The sequence below is a fragment of the Vicugna pacos genome, chromosome 11 (assembly GCF_048564905.1).
Source record: "Vicugna pacos chromosome 11, VicPac4, whole genome shotgun sequence".
Taxonomy (NCBI): Eukaryota; Metazoa; Chordata; class Mammalia; order Artiodactyla; family Camelidae; genus Vicugna; species Vicugna pacos.
The window spans coordinates 93,161,924-93,175,417 of record NC_132997.1 but is presented as its reverse complement, the minus strand read 5'-3'; the positions used below and the strand labels follow the sequence as shown (position 1 = coordinate 93,175,417).

The following is a 13,494-nucleotide window of genomic DNA, read 5'->3' as shown; positions in this document are numbered from 1 at the left end:
CAAGGTCTCACATTCCAGTACAGCACCGTGTAGCTGCACTGCTCCTGGCTCACAAGGAAGGCATCTTGAAAATGGTAAAAATATTTTCATATTTTTGGATACAGAATCCTAGAGAGACTCTAAGTGTTTTTATTGCTTTAATTCAGATTAAAGCTAATAAACCCAGTCCCAGAGGCTCTGTTAGAGTCAGGTTAGTAGGGTTGGTGAGTGAGTCTCAGATAAGAGTCCAGCAAGCAGTTTTACTTGTTTTTGGAGCTCGGGAAGTGATAGTTTTGTTGATCCAGCTCCACTTTGGAAACTCGCCATTTCCAGACATGGCCTGAGGCCCTCAATGAGTACTCCAAGTGAGACAGTGAAACCAGAGGGCTCAGTTCCATGTTATTGTATTGTGATTAACAGTCCAATGGTAGACTTGATTTATTTGGAAATATTTTCAAGCTTTCAGAAAAGTCTCAGGAATAAAAATGATACAAAGAATACTCAAATACCCTTCACTCAGGTTCACCTTCTTCTCTCTTCCCCCATATTTACATAGAAACGTGAATATGTGTATTTATACACTTCAACACACACAAATTTTTTTAACTGTTTGAAAGTAAGTTGGTTATACTGAGGATTCTTTACTCCAAAATATTTTGCTTAGTAAGCAGAATACATGCCAGATGTATTTGGAGAATACATGTTTTGTAATTATTAGCTCAGGTAATTCTCACAACCACCTGATATAAGTGTTATTTTTCCCACCATTTTATAGAATAGAAGTCTGTAACTAACGTACAACTAATTAATGTCGGAGTGTTCACATTCAGGTAGACTGAGGCTGAAGCCCAAGCCCTGCTATGTTGCTTCCCTTTAGGACACTTCCAGTGTGAAGACTTTCATGCAGATTTTAAAAACACTCTTGAGTTCTCACAGAGTGTATCAGTCCAGATTTCATCTATTGTAAGACATGATTTTTTTCTTATCCTCACATTTTAAAAGCCTGGGTGTGTTTTTTTTACAATGGATGGTGATGTAGTTGACAGTATATACATGTGTGCAAACTTGGTTGTTAAATTTGGTGGCGTGCTTTTTGACACTGTGTTATGGGTAGCCACTGAGGTAGGGGTATGTGTGTGTGTGTTTTTCATTTCCCACTTGAAAGGGAAAATGATGTTCTGGGTTACCAGCTCCAAGGGGTAGAGGAACTGTTGCATTTTATTAAATATTGTGGACTTGCTTGAAGATCAGACATGCTAAATTTTCACAAGTAAAATATATAAATATTTCTGAAAATACAGCTAAGAGCTCCTTAACTATTTGAACTTAGTGTACAAGTGTTGATTGGGTGGTGTAAGTTGTGCTGCTGCAGAATTTACCTTCCTTGAGATGGGTTTCCTTCTGTTTGTCCTTCCCCATTCTTTTCTTCCCTTTTTTTCTTTTTGATTTTAAAAATAATTCCTCTTGTGGAAAAGGGGATAAATTAGAGGAATGTTAAAAATAAAAATTGCCTGCAGCTCTCTCACCCAGAGCTAATCACAGCTGACATTTTGCTGTATTTCCTTTGGGCTTTTGTAAATATACACGCATTTCTTTTTTCCTCACAGTTGTTATTAGGTGATGTATGCAATATTGTTTCCTACCTTTTTCTATTTGCTTCATAAGTATTTTCCTATTTTTCTTAAATGTTTCGTTACCCCCTGATTTTAAGTGACTGTAAATGTTATAATGTGCCATAATTTATCGAGCTATTACTGTATGTTTAAGTTCTTTCCACTTCTTCTTGTTGTATAAGTAACTCATGGCAAGCATTTTTTGGTATATTTCTTTTTGAGACTGTCACAGAATTTACCCTTTTGCACATTCATGCTGGAGGTGAGGAATCCATCCGTATTGTGTGTCTGTACATTTGGGACATCTTCCAGGAAGAGCAGAGGAGTACCATACATTAGAAGCTACTGAAAATTAGACTAGTAAACATAGACAGGAGTATTACAAAGGGTGTCTCCTGTTTTAGGAAAAATAAACCAGCTGATTTTCTTTTTTAATTTTTCTGTCTCTCCTAAAATTTTACACTGATTAGCCTCTTAGCTTGACTGCCTTTAGTTCTTATACACTGATGAAGTGTAAGTTTATTTCTCTTCCTGCAGTTTTTTGGATTTATTTAGATACTGATAAATTTTATACTACCTTTTAGGAGTCATTAGTGCTGATCTCTTGTGGCTATTTTAATTTCAAGTTGAAGTAGTGAAAGGTTACTTTTGTTCTTTCAGTACTTCCCAGCCTTAGTTTGCAAGTCCTCAGGAGGATTATAAGGAAAGTTGAATAACTCAGTGATGTCAGCCCCTGTTGTAATTAAGGAAATAAAAGTTCGTTTTTAACTTTAGTTCTCTTAAGAGGACAGTTTGGCAAGAAAAATGAGGAATACCTCCAACAATATGAAAGTAGATAACTGTCTTTTGCCATTTGTGTTCTTTTCCCCCTCTTCAGCTTTATTTTCTTAGGCCGTCTACAGTGCAGCAGTGGCTCTGGCCTGACTTTATTCCACTTCTTGCTTTCAACACCTAAGTAGGGTCACCTAATCTTCCTGCAGGTGTACCTTTTCAGCTTTTGCCCTCGGGCCCTAATGTAAGAGCCCTGTAACTGGGCTGTGGTAGCTCAGCACTGTGACCTGCTCTAACAGCCGGGGCTCTGGCTTCTCCCTGCCCACTGCCTTGAATCTGTTCCTTATGTTCAGTTTATCTGTTGATGCCCTTCCATTCCTTCTGTAAAACACACACAGTGCTCATGGCAGTCAGAAGGCTTATGACTGGTAGGCTGCACTTTAGTGTACATGCATGTCTGTTTTCATGAATTTTTTATGCCAATTTTACTTGTTATTGTAATGGTGCAACTTAATTAAATATTAAGTAAACTGATGAAAGATGTTTTTAAAAAAGTTATTTGCATTAAACCTCATTTGAATGCTTTGGGTAGACTCAGAGATGAGTCAGAAAATTGCTGCTGAATTAGTTGTGGATGAGATAACAAAGAGTTTGGGGTAAAAAACAAATCCATAAAAATCTTGAAAGAGTCCCCACTTCCCTAAGTAAGTTCTCACTGCACTTTAAAGAACCGGTAACCAAAGTCACAGTGATGCACCTTCAGAGAAAAGACTTGGTCCTAAATCAGTGAATGGCTAATGAATGTGCAGGTATGTATTTTAACTTAAAGTGTTAAAAGTATGTATGTGTGTTTGTATGAATTTTCTCACACAAATACTGTAATGAGCATTTTCAGTTAACCTACCACTACTAGTCCTGTTCACTCTGGATAAGACGGCTTTTGCTGTAAATTATATTTATAGGTATTTTCTTCATCTATATAAATATGTCTTTGCTTGAAGATAATCAAATTGTGATTAAATAGGTGTAGCAAATATTGTCATATAATTTACAGGCCTTCAATCTCGCCATATTAATAGAATTTGAGAGTCACTGAACATGGCTTTGTGCTTGTGTGCTTCCATAGTTGCCACGTAAGGGTTAAGTCAAAGCCATATTACTTTGCCTCATCCTCTAGTCCTCTTAGATCCTGGAATCTTGATCTCAAACCCTAGTGTATGTTGATGTGTCTGTTACTTGAGCCGCGTCCTGCTGTTAACTGTTATTTGCTTGGGCTGTTTTAGTTTTCTGGAACCATCTCTAAATGCCTCGCTCAGGTTGATTTCTGTAATTTGCATATCTGGCCAGCCATAGTCTGGACTCTGTCACAAATCAAACCCTGATTCTTACGACTTTTTAAAAAATCACTGTTTTACATGTTTAATTTTGGAAACATTTATGAGAATGTTATCTCTTTATTACATCCTAAATTCATAATAATGGTTTTTTTTAAAGAAACCTTTTTATTGAGGCCTGCTATACATATAGAAAAGTGCAAAAAAATGTAGAGCCCCATGAAAATCACAAAATAAACATACCTATGAGTCCTCGTTGTCAACTGGAAATTGATATTTCTCTCCCTGGCAGTCATTCTGTAAAGGACCAAATTGTAAATATTTTAGGTTTACAGGCCATATGGTGTGCTGTTGTAGTGAAAGCAGCCATAGGAGATATGTAAACAAATGGGCATGGCTGTGCTCCAGTAAAACTTTCATTTATGGACATTGAACTTTGAATGTCACATAATTTTCACATGTCACAAAGTATTACTCTTCTTTTGATTTATTTTCAACCATTAAAAAATATAAAAACCATTCTTAGGTTGTGGGCCAGTGAACGGCAGACCCAGTTCAGCCTGTGGCCATGGTTTGCGGACCCCTGTTCTGCGGTATGCTGCTGACCTAGTTTAGTTTACTCCCATGCTGGTCCAGCCTCTCCACGTCTGAGTTAACATCGTTGTCATCTTCATCATCCAGCACATTATAGCCGTTCTCCTACAGTTAGAAAACCCAACTATCAGAACAATTTTCTATGTGAAGTTCAGTGATAAAATTGTCCTGATGTCTGTAGAATGCATATTACCAACCTGGGACTCAAATTTTAAAATGAACTTTTATCTACATAAATTCAAACTTATACTAGGGGAGAGGGTATAGCTCAGTGGCAGAGTGTGTGTTGGTGTGCATGAGGTCCTGGGTTCAATCCCCAGTAACTGCATTAAAAATAAACCTAATTACCCCCCCCCAAAAAAACCCAAATAAAGAGGATTGTTTTTAAAAAAACTTACACTATATGAGATAATAAACTATGAGTTAATCCATAGTGGCTTAGAGACTAAATATAATGATGGTTGGTTGATTATCTTTGTTTACTTTTCCTTTCTTTTTTATTTAACTTTCCAGACACTCAGCAATTTAAAAATTATTATAAGTGTGAAGGATTATATAGTATGGTTTAATCAGTCATGAAATAAGTCTGTTGTGAGTACTTTACAATATTGTTAAAAGCCATTTATTTGTCACCCATATGGTGGCATCTTGGAAAAAGCAAGTATTTAATTCAGCCAGCATTTGCTAGGCCTGCTAGTAAGTGAAGCATGTAGAGTAAGTTACTCTGCAGGTGCTAATGAATGAGACACAGGTCATGTCTGCAAGGAGCCTTTGGACAGGATAAACATTTGCAAAAACTATCCTGCAGAATCAAATGTGTAAGTTCTATAAAAAAGCAACAGAATACTGTGGGAGCACAGATGCATGGTAGAGAGAAGTATATATTTATTGAATCTGATTTTTTTCCCCAAATTTTGAAAATTTCAAACCTACAGGAAACTTGAAAGACTAGTACATTGAACACCCATATACCTTCACCTAGAGTCACCAGTTATTAACATCTTGCTACATTTGTTGTCTCTCTTTGTATGTGTGCAAATATAATTTTATGTATGTGTATGTTTTTTTTCTAAACCAGTTGAAAGTAAATTTCAGAGATCATGATGTTTCACCCTAAGTACTTTAGTATGGATCTCCTAAGAACAAGGTTGTTCTCATACTTAACATTTATTTTATTTTTTTTAATTGAAGTATAGTTGATTTACAGTGTTTCAGGTGTACAGCAAAGTGATTCAGTTACATGTATATATTCTTTTTCAGATTCTTTTCCATTATGGGTTATTACAAGATATTGAATAGAGTTCCCTGTGCTGTACAGTAGATCCTTGTTGTCTAAATGCATGTGTTTATTTCTGGGCTTTGTATCTTGTTCCGTTGATCAGTATGTCTGTTTTTGTGCTAGTACCACACTTTTGATTACTGTAGCTCTGTAGTATAGTCTGAAGTCAAAGCATGATTCCTCTAGCTCTGTTCTTGTTTCTTAAGATTATTTTGGCTATTTGGGGTCTTTTGTGTTTCCATACGAAGTTAAAATTTTTTTGTTTCAGTTCTGTGAAAAATGCTATTGCTAATTTGTTAGGGATTGCACTGAATCTGTATAATGCCTTGAGTAGTATGGCCATTTTAATAATATTGATTCTTCCAATCCAATAACACAGTATATCTTGCCATCTATTTATTTATGTCATCTTCAGTTTCTTTTATCACTGTCTTATAATTTTTGAAGTACAGATCTTCTGCCTCCTTTTGTAGGTTTATTCCTAAGTATTTTATTCTTTTTGATACAGTGGTAAATGGAATTGTTTCCTTAATTTCTGTGTCTTGTATTTCATTGTTAAAGGTATAGAAATGCAACAGACTTCTGTGTATTAATTTTTTATCCTGCAGCTTTACCGAATTCATTGATGAGCTCTGGTAGTTTTCTGGTAGTGTCTTTAGGATTTTCTGTGTATTTGCAAACAGTGAAAGTTTTACTTCTTCTCTTGCAGTTTTGATTCCTTTTATTTCTTTTTCTTCTTTGATTGCCGTAGCTTGGACTTTGAAAACTATGTTAAATAAAAGTGGCGAAAGTGGGCATCTTTGTCTTGTTCCTGATCTTAGAGGAAATGCTTTCAGCTTTTCACCATTAAGTATGGTGTTAGCTGTGGGTTTGTCATACATGGCCTTTATTATGTTAAGATATGTTCTCTCTGTCTCCACTTTCTGCAGAGTTTTTATCATAAATCAATGTTGAATTTTGTCAAAAGCTTTTCCTGCATCTATTGAGATGATCATATATAGCTTTTCTTCTTCAGTTTGTTAATATGGTGTATCACATTGATTGATTTGTGGATTTTGAAAAATCCTTGCATCCCTGGGTAAAACCCCACTTGATCGTGGTGTATGATCTTTTTAATGTATTGTTGGAGTCAGTTTGCTAGAATTTTGTTGAGGATTTTTGTATCTATGTCCATTAGGGATATTGTCCTATAATTTTTTGGGGGGTAATATTTCTGTCTGGTATTGGTATCAAGGTGATGGTGGCCTCATAGAATGAGTTCGAAAGTGTTCCTTCCTCTGCAATTTTTTGGAATAGTTTCAGAAAGATAGATATTAACTCTTCTCTAAACATTTGTTAGAATTCACTGTGAAGCCATTTGGCCCTGCCTGGACTTTTGTTTGTTAGGAGTTTTTAAATTACTGTTTCAATTTCAGTACTGGTAATTGGTCTGTTCATATTTTCTGTTTCTTCCTAGTTCACTCTTGGGAGATTGTACCTTTATTTCTTCCATGTTGTCCATTTTATTGGTGTATAGATCTGCATAGTAGCCTCTTACGATAATTTGTATTTTTGTGGTGTCGGTTGTGGCTTATCCTTTTTCACTTCTGAGTTTATTGATTTGGGCCTTCTCCCTTTTTTTCTTGATGAATCTGGCTAGAGGTTTATCAATTTTGTTTATATTTTCAAAGAACCAGCTTTTAGTTTCATTGATCTTTTTTATTTTTCCTTGTCTCTGTTTCATTTATTTCTGCTCTGATCTTTATGATTTCTTTCCTTCTACTGACTTTGGATTTTATTTGTCTTTCTATAGTTGATTTAGTTGTAAGGTTACACTGTTTATTTGAGGTTTTTCTTGTTTCCTAAGGTAAGCTTTTATTACTGTGAACTTCCCTCTTAGAAATACTTTTGCTGCATCTGATAGATTCTGGATCATTGTGTTTTTATTTTCATTTCTCTCTAAGTATTTTTTGTTTTCCTTTTTGATTTCTTCAGCGATTCATTAGTTATTTAGTAACATATTGTTTAGCCACCATGTGTTTGTGTTTTTTGCATTTTTCTTGTAGTTGATTTTTAGTCTCATAGCGTTGTGGTTGGAAAAAATGTTTGATTTGGTGTCAGTTTTCTCAAGTTTACTGAGGCTTGTTTTATGTATGGCCTATAATGATCTTTCCTGGAGAATGTTCCACACGCACTTGAAAAGAATGTGTATTTTGCTGCTTTGGGGTGGAATGCTCTATAAATATCAGTTAAGTCCATCTGGCCTAATGTGTTATTTAAGGCCTGTGTTTCCTTACTTGTTTTCTGTCTGGATGATCTGTCCATTGATCTCATAGGGATGTTAAGGTCCCCGCTATTATTGTGCTACTGTTGATGATTCCTTTTATGTCTGTTACCAGTTGCCTTGTTTATTGAGGTACTCCTATGTTGAGTGCCTATATATTTACAATTGTTATATCTTCTTGGATTGATCCCTTGATGATTATGTAGTGTCCTCCTTTGTCTCTTGTAACAGTCTTTATTTTGAAGTCTGTTTTGTCTGATACAAGTACTGCTACTTCAGCTTTCTTTTTATTTCCATATGCATGGGATACATTTTTCCACCCTCTCACTTTCAGTCTCTGTGTCTCTAGATCTGAAGTGAGTCTCTTGTAGGCAGCAGATATATAGGTCTTGTTTCTGTATCCATTTAGCCAGTGTGTCTTTTGGTTGAGGCATTTGTCCACTTACATTTAAGGCGATTATTGATATATATGCTCTTATTGCCATTTTGTTAATTGTTTTGAATTTGTTTTTGTAAGTCTGTTCTTTCCTCCTCCTCTTTTGTTCTTTTGTGATTTGATGACTGTCTTTAGTGTTATGTTTGGATTCCTTTTTCTTTTTTTTGTTTGGTGGATAGATGTTTGGTTTGCAGTGATCTTGAGGTTTTTGTATAATAGTCTGTACCTGTGATTATTTTAAGTTGCTGATCTCTTAATTTCAAATGCATTTTAAATACCCTGTATTTGTACTCTCCTTCCCTCATGATTACTGGTTTTGATATCATATTTTACATCTAATTGTTTTGTGTATCCCTGGACCACTTACTGTGGATGCAGATGATTTTACTGCCTTTGTATTTTAACCTCCCTGCCAGCTTTGCTTATAGATGACAACCTACCTTTACTGTATATTTGCCTTTACAGGTAAGCTTTTTCATTCTGTAATTTTCTTGTTTCTAGTTATGGCCTTTTGTTTTTTACCTAGAAAAGTTCCTTTAATATTTGTTGTGAAGCTGGTTTGGTGGTGCTGAATTCTTTCAGCTTTTGCTTGTCTCTAAAGCTTTTGATTTCTCCATCAAATCTGAATGAGAGCCTTGCTGGGTAGAGTATTCTTGGTTGTAAGTTTTTTCCTTTTGTCACTTTAAATGTATTGCACCACTCCTTTCTGACCTACAGAGTTTCTGCTGAAAAGTCAGCTGATAGTCTTATGGGAGTTCCCTTGTATGTCATCGGTTGCTTTCTCTTGATGCTTTTAGTATTTTCTCTTAATTTTTAATTTTTGTCATTTTGATTACAGTGTGTTATGGTGTGTTCTTTTTTGTATCGATTTTGTATGGGACTTTCCACTTCCTGGACTTGAATGACTACTTTCCTTTCCAGGTTAGGGAAGTTTTTCAGCTGTTAATCTCTTCAGATATTTTCTCGGGCTCTTTATCTCTCTCCTCTTTCTGGGACCCCTATAATGCAAATGTTAATGTGCTTTATGTTGTCCCAGAGGTCTCTTAAACTGTCTTCATTTCTTTTCATTCTTTTTTCTGTTAGTGGCAGTGATTTCCACTACACTGGTCTTCCAGCTCACTCATCTGTTCTTCTGAAGCATTTAGTCTTCTATTGTTTCCTTAGTATATTTTTCAGTTATTGTATTCTTCATTTCTGTGTGGTTGTTTTTCTGTGTGGTTGTTCTTTGTATTTTCTAACTCTATTAAAAACTTGTAGCTTCTCGCTCGGTGTATCCATTCTTCTCGCAAGCTCTTTGATCATCTTGACGATTACTACTCTGAACTCTTTCTTGGGCAGATTGCCTGTCTCCACTTTACTTAGTTCTTCTTCAGGGGCTTTATCTTGTTCTTTTGTCTGAAACTTACTCCTTCGCCACCTCATTTTATCTAAGTTGCTATTTGTAATTTTATATGTGTGGTAGGTGAATTGTGTTTCTTGACCTTGGCAAAGTGATCCTCTGTAGGAGGCATTCTGAGCATCCCAGCAGTGCAGTCTCCTGTCGTCACCCAAGCTGTATGCTCTGGGGCTACGTGGGTGCTTCTGCTGTAATGGGTTAATTACATGGATGGTCTGGTAGGTCCCTAGTCTTGTTGGTTGCCAGGCCCTGCCTTAGGCAGATGCTGCTGGCTGATGTTTAGGGGGGCCTGGTCGCATGTGACTGGTTGTGGAATCCTAGGGGGCCCCTGAGGCTACTGCTGCCTCACTAATGGGCAGAGTCAGGGTCCCAAAGACTCTGGGGCTGTTGCCCACCCACGGGCTGGTGAAGCCAGATCCTGGGGTTAGTGCTGGTCTACTGGCAGGCAGAGCTGGTTCCTGAAGTCTGGTTACAGGGCCCAGGGATTCCAGAGCGTGTTTCAGATCATGGAGGGGGAGTTGGTTCCTGACACAGTTGGGTATGGGGCCTGGGGTATCCCACAGATTACCTGCTAGTGGGCCAGGCCAGGGCCCAGCTGGTCCCAGGATGGAGTCTGGCCTGCATTGTGGGATCATAGTTTTCTTGCTCCTGGTGTCTGTCCCCTGGTATGTAAGTCTGGTCTGGAGGTCTAGTCTGGCTTCATGGTGGGAGGGGCTGGTGCCTGTCCAGTCGTGCGTAGAGCTGGGTCTTGGCCCTCTGGTGGGCCGGGCTGTGTCTAGGGGTGAGCCCAGAGGCGGCTGTGGGCACCTTAGTCTTTAAGCGGCCTGTCTGCAGATTTGTGGGGCTCTGTCCCCACCCAGTTGGTTCTTGGCCTGAGGCGTCCCAGCACTGTTCTCTGCAGGCTGTTGACTGGGGCCAGGGCTTGGAGCTAATGGTCCAATATGCTAGCCACTGCAGGAGTGATTTTCATGTGGCCAAATGTTCCCCACTGTGTCCGCCACCAGTGTCTGTGTCCGCAGGGTGAGCCGCAGTTGCTCCCCACCTCTCCAGGAGGCTCTCCAAGACCAGCAGGCAGGCCCAGCCCAGGCTTCTATCACATTACTGCTTTTGCCCTGTGTCATGGTGCGTGTGATACTTTATGTGTACCGTTAAGAGTGAATTCTCTGTTTCCCCTAGTTCTGTGGGGCTCCTGCAATAAAGCCTTGCTGGCCTTCAAAGCCAGATGCTCTGGGGGTCATTTTCCTGGTGCGGACCCCAGGCTAGGGAGCCTGACGTGGGGCCCAGGACTCTTGCTCCTGTGGGAGAACCTCAGCGATATAATTTTTCTCGTGTCTGTGGGTCGCCCCCCCCCCCGGGGGGGTAGGGGTGGGTATGAGATTTGATTGTATTGCGAGTCTGCCCCTCCTGCCTATCTCATTGTGGTTCTTCCTTTGTGTCTTTACCTGTGGAAGACCTTTGTTGATAGGTTCCAGGCTTTTTCATTGATGGTTATTCTGCAGATAGTTGTGATTTTGGGGTGCTTGGAAGACGAGGTGAGTTCAGGGTCTTTTTACTCTCCCGTCTTAGCCGCAGTCCTCCTCTTCATAATTTTGTTCAGACAAAACCTTCTTGGTTAGAATATTACCTCGGTGATGCTGTGTCAATCTCCAGACATCACATCTGGAGTCCCCTGAAGTCAGTTTGTCCCGTTGTAGGCAGTGATAAATTTGCGCACTTATTAATTCAGGTGGAATCTACCAGGTTTCTCCACTGTAGAGCTGCTTTTTTTCCTTTGCCATTAGTAAGTAACCTGTGAGTCTATACTTTGAGACTGTGCACAGCTGTTCCCACAGTCTTTTACACAATGGTAGAATCTTTTTCTTTTTCACAACTTCTTCTGGGCATAGGGCTTTAAAAACATATTTCATAATTCCAGTTGTTTGCAGACATTTAAAATTTAAATATTTACGCATTCCTTTAATGAAATGCTGTTGAAAGTTGGGCTTTAAATATATTTCCTCATATAATTTAAATATTAATTACCACCTTATCAGAGAAAGCAGAGTTAAGATCAAGTTCCCAAAGATGAAATCACTGAGTCCAGGTCTTGGTTTCATGCCTTATTATTTGTACAGACTTTCTAAGCTTCCATATCTTTATCTGTAAAATGGGGATAATCACCATGCCTTATAATACAAAAATTAGTTATTTAATTATAGGTAGACATAATCTTTACTAAAAATAAGTGACTTCAAACTATAGAAAGAAAAACATTTGTTTACCTAGTTATTTTATTCAAATGTGATTTGAAATTATAATTAATTTCCTTTTTTCTCCCAATGCATTTGATTTATTCTAGTTTTTGGATTTTTATTTTTACATGCCCTTCAGTTAAGGCCTCATATTTGCTAAAAGTGCTTTCGAAACTTACGTTTAATTCTGTCTTGTGTGATTCTTTATAGTCATCTTGTAAGTGCTTCACGCTGTTACTACAGGAAGCAGACTCAGATTCTCATAGATTATACTGTTCCCCAAGACTGAAGTTTGATAACTGGATGAAGGCTTAATTTATTAATAGATTTTCAAATCCATTGCTTTAAAACACGTAGTAAAGTTTGAGGGTACTTAAATTTTCTTTAATAAACAGTCTACATGAAGATAAAGTTAGGAAGCATAGAAGCTATCATAAATAACCAGGGTTGTGTCGGAAGCTCTCTGGAGCCAGCTTAAATTGACTCCCACTGGGCAGATATGGACAATTTGAACATCACAGAGGATAACTACAGTGGGTTGAAACAGGTGAAGTAGCTTTAGACCTGTGAGCTTATGGGTCTGAGTCATTGCTGGAGTTGGTGCTGTGTCCTGCAGTGTATCACTCAGATGCTACATCACCACAGGCCTGCAGGTGGCCTGTAGATCCATCACTTCCAAACATCATCAGGGCTCCACACTTCTGACTCAGAATCATATAGATGCCATAGTTTTAGGCTCTGCATAACAGTAACTTCTCAAGATTAGACTTTCCAACATCTGGAAGTTGTAGATTTCAGCTTCAATTTTATTTACACTAGTTCAAGAGAGTTTGATGTGGTAAACTGACAGGATAATTATGCTGTTTTGATTTCTCCAAACTGTTATTGGATAGAAAGGTGATGATTGGTTGCTTAAATTTTTAGGATAATATACTTTTTTGTGTAAAGCAAAGATAAATACCACTATAGAACTCTATTTTAATGATGTAGCCATGTAAACTTCCTTTCCTGTATTTTAAATTTAAAGATATGTGTATTTTTAAAATAAGTCCTAAATAACACTTTTAAACCATACAAAATATTAAAAATCCTTACATCATGAAGATTTTTTTTTGTGTTTGGTGCATATGCGGTTTTTTAATGGGCTAAAAAATGGATAAAATTAAAATATTACAGGGACACTAATGTTACTATGATCCTTAGGATCTTTGTAACTCTAAATTCCATTCTAATAACTTGGTTAATTGGGTTTGGACCCATATGATATTTTAGCCTGGATATCTTAGAAGAAATGAAAAAGGAAGGTTTCTCAGGTTGTCATCCAAGATTATTTGGTGTTTGTGACATAATAAATTTGTCTCAATAATTTACCTGAAATTCTGTGAGTGGACTTGATTTGCTCACCCTGTGAATAACTGTTTAAATAGTTGTAGTCTTCGTAATTACATAACTGATCCTCTAGAAAGGAAGGAAATAATGTATTAGGCATCTTTTCAGCCTGCACTGCACAAAGCTGTTACATTAACCTTCTCCCAAGCCCTTCCTTGCAGAGACACTGAATACTGATGACGTCCAAGGGGATAGGATGTAAATTCTAC

General features: G+C 37.7%; 1 protein-coding gene across 8 annotated transcripts in view; it reads left to right on the top strand.

Annotated features, from left to right (window-relative positions):
* Positions 1 to 13,494, top strand: part of ATE1 (arginyltransferase 1) — a 141,731-nt gene that overhangs the window by 86,159 nt on the left and 42,078 nt on the right. The window lies entirely within an intron of this gene.